Genomic DNA, 9113 nt, shown 5'->3' with positions numbered 1-9113 from the left:
CTTGGCTCACTGCAACCTTCGCCTTTGAGCTCAAGCGATTCTCCCACCTCAGCCCTCGAGTAGCTGGGGCTATAGGTGTGCACCACCATGCTTGGCTAATTTTCATATTTTTAGTAGAGACAGCGTTTAACCATGTTGGCCAGGTTGGTCTTGAACTCCTGACCTCCAATGATCCGCCTGCCTCGGCCTCCCAAAGTGTTGGAATTACAGGCGTGAGCCACCATGCCTGGCCATATTTCAGGTTTGGTTACAGTGCCACTCCACTTCTGGTACCAATTTCCACATCAGTTGGGAGAAGCTAGGTTATGAAGAGTTAACAAACACCCCCATAATCTCAATGGTTTACCACCAACGAAGGTGGTAATGAATGAGGGTATTTGTGAACAGCACTGATGATCACCATACCAGTAAACTTAGAAAGCAACCAGGCCAGATTGATTAGGAGGATGGAGGGCTCTGAGAAGATAAAAAGGGGATCCGTTAGACCATCTGACATGATAGAGCACAGAGAAGTGCAAGTGTCCAGACCTAATGAATGAGAATAACTTAAGGAAAACAGTACAAGAGAAAAGAAAGTGGAAACTCTGGGAAAAACAAACTGCTCTATAAGAAAGAAAGGGAAATGATAGTACCTAATTTGTCTCTGAAGTAAATTAGTTATTTATCAGCTATTCTCGTAGCTGATAATAATGTAAATGCTGCCAGGTGCGGTGGCTCGCGCCTGTAATCCTAGCACTTTGGGAGGCTGAGGCAGGCAGATCACTTGAGGCCAGGAGCTCGAGACCAGCCTGGCCAACATGGTAAAACCCCATCTCTACTAAAAGTACAAAAATTAGCTGGATGTCGTGGCACACACTTGTAATCCCAGCTACTCGGGAGGCTGAGGCAGGAGAATCACTTGAACTCAGGAGGTGACGGTTGCAATGACCTGAGATTAAACCACTGCACTCCAGCTCTGTGCAACACAGCGAGACTCTGTCTAGAAAAACAAAAAACAAAAAACAAAAAAAAAACTAGCTGGGCATGGTGGCGCACACCTGTAGCTACTCGGGAGGCTGAGACAAGAGAATTGCTTGAATCCAGGAGGTGGAGGGTGTAGTGAGCCAGGATCATGCCATTGCACTCCAGCCTGGGCGACAGAGCTAGACTCTGCCTCAAAAAAAAAAAAAATAAAATAAAATAAAAAAATAAAAATAAAATAAAAAATAAAAATAAAATAAAAGTAACATACATTTTGTTTTGTTTTGTTTTGTTTGAAACAGGGTCTCACTCTGTCATCCGGGGTGCAGTGGTGTGATCATGGCTTACTGCAGCCTCGACCTCTGTGGGTTCAGGTGATCCTCCTACCTCAGCTTCTCAAGTAGCTGGGACTACAGGTGGGTGCCACCACGCCCGGCTATTTTTTTGATTTTTTTGTAGCGACGAGGTTTTGCCATGTTGCTCGGGCTGGTCTCAAACTCGTAGGCTCAAGCGTAGTGAGCTGGTTAGTGGCAGAACTGGATTCAAACACAGGTCTTTTGACTTTCAGTCTAGGTCTCGTCTCGCTTGCTCCACAAGCTACTCAATAAACATTTATTGAGCACATACTTTGGTCGGGATATGGTGCCAGGTGCTAGGGCCAAGATGAATAAGTCCTCTTGTATTGTTCATAGATTGCACACAGTCTAGAGCCTATTTTTTTAAATTGACCCATAAAAATCATATGTGGCCTGGCATGGTGGCTCATGCCTGTAATTCCAGCACTTTGGGAGGCCAAGCAGGCAGATCATGAGGTCAGGAGATCAAGACTATCCTGGCCAATATGATGAAACCCTGTGCTAGTAAAAATACAAAAATTAGCTGGGCGTGGTGGCATGTGCCTGTAATCCCAGCTACTCGGGAGGCTGAGGCAGGAGAATCCCTTGAACCAGGGAGTCAGAGGTTGCAGTGAGCCAAGATTGTGCCACTGCACTCCAGCTTGGCAACAGAGCAAGACTCTGTCTCAAAAAAAAAAAAAAATCATATGTATTTATGGTATACTACATGATAGTTTGAAATATATATACATTGTGGAATGGCCAAATAAGCTAATTAACATACATATTACCTCACATATTTATGTATTTGTAGTGAGAACATATGTCATTGGTATTTTGATAGGGGTTGCATTGAATCTGTAGATTGCTTTGAGTAGTATGGACACTTTAATAATATTAATTCTTCTAGTTCATGAACATGGGATATCTTTCAATTTATTTGTGTTTTCTTCAATTTCTTTCATCAATGTTTTTAGAGTTTTCAGTGTACAGCTCTTTCACCTCATTGGTTAAATTTATTCTTAAAATAAAATAATACAGTTAGAAATAATGCATGGGTCAAGAAGTCATAAGAGAGATAAGAAATTATTTCAACCTGAGTGAAAATACAATGTTGGCCAGATGCAGTGGCTCACACCTGTAATCCCAGCATTTTGGAAGGCTGAGGTAGGCAGACTACTTGAGCTCAGGAGTTAGAGACCAGCCTGGGCAACATGGCAAGACCCCATATCTACAAAAAATGCAAAAATTACCTGGGCCTAGTAGCATACATCTGAAGTCCCAACTACTCAGGAGGCTGAGGTGGATCACTTGAGCCTGGGAGGTGGAGGTTGCAGTGAGACAAGACTGCACCACCGCACTCCAGCCTGGAAACAGAGCCAATATGGTAAAAAAAAAAAAAAAAAAAAAAAAAAAAAAAAAAAAAAAAAAAAGAAGAAGAAGAAGAAGAAAAAAGTTAATTCAGCTAAGGCAGTGTTTGAGGAAATTACATAGCATTAAACACTTAAATTAGAAAAAAGGAAAGGTCTCTTATAAATTACCTAAGCTTCCATCTTTACAAAACCAGAAAGTGGCAGAATAGAGGATATAATAAAGATAAATGTAGAAATTAATAAACATAAGACAAAAAGGCAATAGGAAAAATCAATGAAACAAAAATTGGGTACTTTGAGAAGACTAATGAAATTGAGCAACTGGCTGATTAGGAAAAAGAAAGAAGACATAAATTATCAATCTCAGAAATGATAGATTTCTACAGATTGATGGACATTAACTAGGTAATAAGGAAATACTGTGAGTAACTTTATGCCAATAAATTTGAAATTTTTGATGAAGTAGAGAAAGATACAAAGCACCAAAGCTCATTAAAGAATAGGTAACTTTTTTTTTTTTTTTTTTTGAGACGGAGTCATGCTCTGTCGCCCAGGCTGGAGTGCAGTGGCCGGATCTCAGCTCACTGCAAGCTCCGCCTCCCGGGTTCACGCCATTCTCCCGCCTCAGCCTCCCAAGTAGCTGGGACTACAGGCGCCTGCCACTTCGCCCGGCTAGTTTTTTGTATTTTTTAGTAGAGACGGGGTTTCACCGTGTTAGCCAGGATGGTCTCGATCTCCTGACCTCGTGATCCGCCCGTCTCAGCCTCCCAAAGTGCTGGGATTACAGGCTTGAGCCACCGCGCCCGGCCTAAGAATAGGTAACTTATATAGCTCTATATCTATTAAATAAATTGAACATGTAGTATAAATGAAGCTGGGCGTGGTGGCTCATGCCTGTAATCCCAGCACTTTGAGAGGCCGAGGAGGGCAGATCGTGAGGTCAGGAGATTGAGACCATACTGGCCAACATAGTGAAATTTATTTTTAGATTTCATAGTCTCTACTAAAAATACAAAAATTAGCTGGGCGTGGAGGCTCGTGCCTGTAATCCCAGCTACTTGGGAGGCTGAAGCAGGAGAATCGCTTGAACCCGGGAGGCGGAGGTTGCAGTAAGCCAAGATCATGACACTGCACTCCAGCCTGGTGAAAAAGCGAGACTCCGTCTCAAAAAACAAACAAACAAACAAACAAACAAACAAACAAAAGTTTCCCACGAAGCTTACTTCACATAATGATGACTTTGCTGGTGAATTTTATCAAACATTTAAGGAATAAATAATAACAATTCACAAACTCATTTGGGAAACTGAAAAGAAGGTAACACTTTCCAACTCATTCTACGAGGTTAGCATCACCCCAATACCACAACCAGATAAAATTATTACAAAGAAAAAAATCTGCAGAACAATATCCATAATTAAATAGATGCAAAAAATTTTAACAAATCAACACCACTAATATATAAAAAGTAAGATACATCATTATACAATGCATAATCCCAAGAGTGAAAGATTAGTTTAGTATTTGAAAATTATTCAGTGTAATTTACCATGTTAATTTACTAAAAAGGAGAAACCACATGATCATCTCAATAAATACAGGAAAGCATTTGGTGAAATCCAATATCTATTCATGACAAAAACTTGCAGCAAACTAGGAATAGAAGGAAGGGAACCTCTGAAACCTGATAAAGTGCATCTACAAAAAAATCTCTCTCTAATGTTATGCTTAATTATGAAAGAGTGAGTGCCCTTCTCCCTTAGATCAGAAACAATGCAAGGATGTCCTGCTTTTCCCACTTCTGTTCAACGTCATGCTAGAGTGTGTAATCATACTATGGAACTGTGATAATGAAATCCAGAATAAAGAAGATGCTATCCAGAATAAAGAAGGGAGTTAATCTCTACACAATAAATAAATTTCTAAATTGGGAGAAATCTAAAAATAAATAAATGAATAAAAATAAAGGCATACAGAGTGGAAATGAAGAGGTAAAACTGTGTTTGCAGACAACATGGTCATCTATAAAGAAAATTCTAAAGAATGTACAAAGTACTGCTAAAAGTATGTGAGTTTAGTAAGTTTCAAGACACATACTCAACATACAAAAATCAATTGTATTTCTACATGCTGATAACCTTCTGCTTGAAATTGAAATGTTAAAAGTACATTTATGATAGTATTAATATGGGAAATACTTAGTGACAAATTTGCCAGAAGATACGCAAGACCTGGATCATTAAATTCTCTCTTCCCCCTGCCATCATGTCTAAGTCAGAGTCTCCTAAAGAGCCCAAACAGCTGCAGAAACTCCTCACTGGAGGGTTGAGCTTTGAAACAACTGATGAGAGCCTGAGGAGCCACTTTGAGCAATGGGGAATGCTCATGGACCATGTGGTCATGAGAGATCCAAACACCAAGTGCGCCAGTGGCTTTGGGTTTGTCACATATGCCACTGTGGAGGAGGTGGGTGCAGCCACAAATGCAAGGCCACACAAGGTGGATGGAAGAGTTGTGGAAACAAAGAGAGCTGTCTCAAGAGAAGATTCTCAAAGACCATGTGCCCACTTAACTGTGAAAAAGATGTTTGTTGGTGACATTAAAGAAGACACTGAAGAACATCACCTAATAGATTATTTTGAACAGTTTGGAAAAATAGAAGTGATTGAAATCATGATTGACCGAGGCATTGGCAAGAAAAGGAGCTTTGCCTTTATAACTTTTGACAACCATGACGGCGTGGATAAGACTGTCGTTCAGAAATACCATATTGTGAATGGCCACAACTGTGAAGTTAAGAAAGCCTTGTCAAAGCAAGAGATGGCTAGTGCGTCCTCCAGCCAAAGAGGTTGAAGAGGTTCTGGAAACTTTGGTGGTGGTTGTGAAGGTGGTTTTGGTGTGAATGACAACTTTGGTCGTGGAGGAAACTTTAGTGGTCATGGTGGCTTTGGTGGCAGCCAGGGTGGTGGTGGTTATGGTGGCAGTGGGGATGGCTATAATGGATTTGGTAATGATGGAAGCAATTTTGGAAGTGGTGGAAGCTATAGTGATTTTGGCAATTACAACAATCATTCCTCGGATTTTGGACCCAAGAAGGGAGAAAACTTTGGAGGCAGAAGCTCTGGCCCCTACGGTGGTGGAGGCCAATACTTTGCCTAACCACAAAACCAAGGTGGCTATGACAGTTCCAGTAGCAACAGTAGCTATGCCAGTGGCAGAAGATTTTAATTACTGACAGGAAAGAAAGCTTAGCAGGAGAGGAGAGCCAGAGAAGGGACAGAGAAGCTACGGGTTACAACAGATTTGTGAACTCAGCCTAGCAGGGCCTAGCTGCTACAAAGAAGACATGGTTTAGACCATACTTATGTGTATGGGTGAAAAACTTGAGGACTGTATTTGTCACTAATTGTGTTAACAGGTTATTTTAGTTCCTGTTCTGTGGAAGGTGTAAAGCATTCCAACAAAGGGTTTTAATGCAGATTTTTTTTTGCACCCTTGCTGTTGATTGCTAAATGTAATGGTCTGATAATGATGCTGAATAAATGCATCTTAAAAAAAAAGATATGCAAGACCTGTAGCTTGAAATCACAATACACTGCTGAGAGAAATTAAAGAAAATCTAAATAGATAGAGAGATATACCATGTTCATGAATCAAAATTATTAATCTCAGTTCTCTCCAAATTAACCTATAGATTCAACATAATCCCAACCGAAATCCAAGCAGGCTTTTAAAAAAGAAATGGATGAGCTGATTCTAAAATTTAAGTAAAATGCAAAGGACTCAGAATAGTCAAAACAACTTTGAAAAAGAAAAACCAAGTTGGAGGACCTACACTACTTGATTTCAAGATGATAGAGTAATCAAGGAAATGTAGTATTGGCTTAAACATAGACATATAGGGCCAGGTGACGTGGCTTACTCCTGTAATCCCAACAGTTTGGGAGGCCGTGGCAGGTGGATCACCTGAGGTCGGGAGTTTGAGAGCAGTCTGGCCAACATAGCGAAACCCTGTCACTACTAAAAATACAAAAAAATTAGCCAGGCATGGTGGTGCACACCTGAAGTCCCAGCTACGTGGGAGGCTGAGGCACCAAGATTGCTTGAACCCAGGAGGCAGAGATTGCAGTGAGCTGAGATTACACCACTGCATGCCAGCCTGGGCGACAGAGCAAGACTCCATCTCAAAACAAAACAAAACAGTAGACATGTAGATTAACACAACCAAAATACAGAGTCCAAAAACAGACCCAAGCAATTGAGTCTATTACTCAAGACTTGAGCTCTGTGCTTAAGCAGTCCTTGTGCCTCAGTCTCCTGAGTAGCTGGGACTACACGCCACTATTAGGCACTTATTTAAGACAAATAAAAGTACACGTCTGCTGGGCGCAGTGGCTCATGCCTGTAATCCCAGCACTTTGGGAGGCCAAGGCAGGCAGATCACCTGGGGTCAGGAGTTCGAGACCAGTCTGACCAACATGGAGAAACCCCATCTCTACTAAAAATACAAGATTAGCCAGGCGTGGTGGTGCATACCTGTAATCCCAGCTATTTGGGAGGCTGAGGTGGGAGAAGCACTTGAACCTGGGAGGCGGAGGTTGCAGTGAGCCAAGATCATGCCATAGCACCCCAGCCTGGGCCACAAGAGTGAAACTCCATCTCAAAAAAAAAAAAAAAAAAAAAAAAGCGCACGCCTACACACAGATTTGAACACAAATGCTCATACCAGCTTTATTTGTATGCTAGCCAGTAACTAGAAAAAACCAAAAATCCATTATCAATAGGCGAATGGATAAGCAAATTGTTATATTCATACCATGGCATTCTGCTCAGCAATAATAAATGAGAACAAATTATTGATATATGCAACAAAACATATGAATTACTAAATAATTATGCTGAGTGAACAAAGGCAGACAAAAATAATACATACTGTATGCTTCCATTTATATAGAATTCTAGAAAATGAAAACTAATCTAGGGAGAGAAGGCAGATTGTTATTTGCTTGGGGATGTGGGGAAGTGGGCAGTGTAGGGCCATGAGGAAACTTTGGCAGTGATGAATATGTTCATTACCTTGACATGGTGACGAATGAGATGACGGAGATATATACATATATATACACACACACACGTATATATATGTAATTTATATGCATATGTATATATTATATAAGTATATCAAAACTCAAATTGCACACTTTAAATATGTGCAGTTAATTAACTATATCTCAATAAAGCTATTAAAAACAAAACAGGCTGGGAGTGGTGGTTCATGCCTGTAATCCCAGCACTTTGGGAGGCCGAGGTGGATGGATTACGAGGGCAGGAGATCGAGAGGCCGAGGTGAGTGGATCACGAGGACAGGAGATCAAGACCATCCTGGCCATCATGGTGAAACCCCGTCTCTACTAAAAATACAAAAATTAGCTGAGCATGATGGTGAGCACCTGTAGTCTCAGCTTCTCAGGAGGCTGAGGCAGGAGAATTGCTTGAACCCGGGAGGCGGAGGTTGCAGTGAGTCGAGAAAGAAAAGGAAAGCGATTGGCTAAATAAATGGAAATAAATCCACATAAAGAAATACTGTGTAGCAATAAAAATCATGGAAAGGCTCAGCATAATGGTTCACGCCCATAATCCCAGCACTTTAGGAGGCTGAAGAGGAAGGATCACTTGAGGCCAGGAGTTCAAGTCCAGCCCGGACAGATGGGTAGATCCCATCTCTACGATTGAAAAAAAAAAAAAAAAAGAAAGAAAATCATGAAAAGATAATTGTTTAATATTTGATAATTAAGAGAAAAAGCAGATTACAAAACAGTATACCCAATATGGTTAATCTGAGTATTCTCAGGATTCACCACTTGATGAGAGTGGCACATTAAAATTAAATCATGGTTTATGCAGACCAGATTCATCTTGCCAGTGTGGGAATTCCCCTTCTCAGCACAGTCCACCTGCCCCATATGTTTCTGGGTGTTCCCACATGTGCCTCACTTGCACTTGGAAAGTGATCTAAGATGTCCTTTTGTAACAGAACGAGCCACAGACAAAACTCCTTAGGCACCGGATTAAAGAAGGAAGAGGTTTTTATTCGGCCCGGAGCGTAGGCACTTTGTTGTTGCTGACACCTGGGGCCTCTGCTGAGTTGAGACTCCAACACTGATGAGGACAGCTGAGCAAGAGATGGCTGGAGTGGCCATCCAGGGTGCTGCCAAAGCCCTGCGCACGGGGTGTTCATCATTCTGCCATGACACTGAACCCTTACCGTGCTCTCAGAAGATGGTGGAAGCAAGTGACAAAGGCAAGGCCCCCGTTTTGGTTACACTGAGAGGCCCTCCACAGGAGGACTGCTTGGGCCCCAGGTGGCCAAGCTCAGAACGGCTGCTCTCTTTGTACATAAATTGCCCTTTTCTCCCCAGAGTTGCCAGGGCAGGATGAATTCAGG

The 9113-nt window shown here is 41.6% G+C and overlaps 1 pseudogene; it reads left to right on the top strand.

The window, feature by feature from the left end:
* Positions 1 to 4756: 4756 nt before the first annotated feature.
* On the top strand, positions 4757 to 6043 carry LOC105495108 (heterogeneous nuclear ribonucleoprotein A1-like; annotated as a pseudogene).
* Positions 6044 to 9113: the final 3070 nt, after the last annotated feature.

The sequence above is a fragment of the Macaca nemestrina genome, chromosome 1 (genome assembly GCF_043159975.1).
Source record: "Macaca nemestrina isolate mMacNem1 chromosome 1, mMacNem.hap1, whole genome shotgun sequence".
Lineage (NCBI taxonomy): Eukaryota > Metazoa > Chordata > Mammalia > Primates > Cercopithecidae > Macaca > Macaca nemestrina.
Note: the sequence above shows the minus strand (reverse complement) of the source record. Positions and strands in the feature narration are given on the sequence as shown.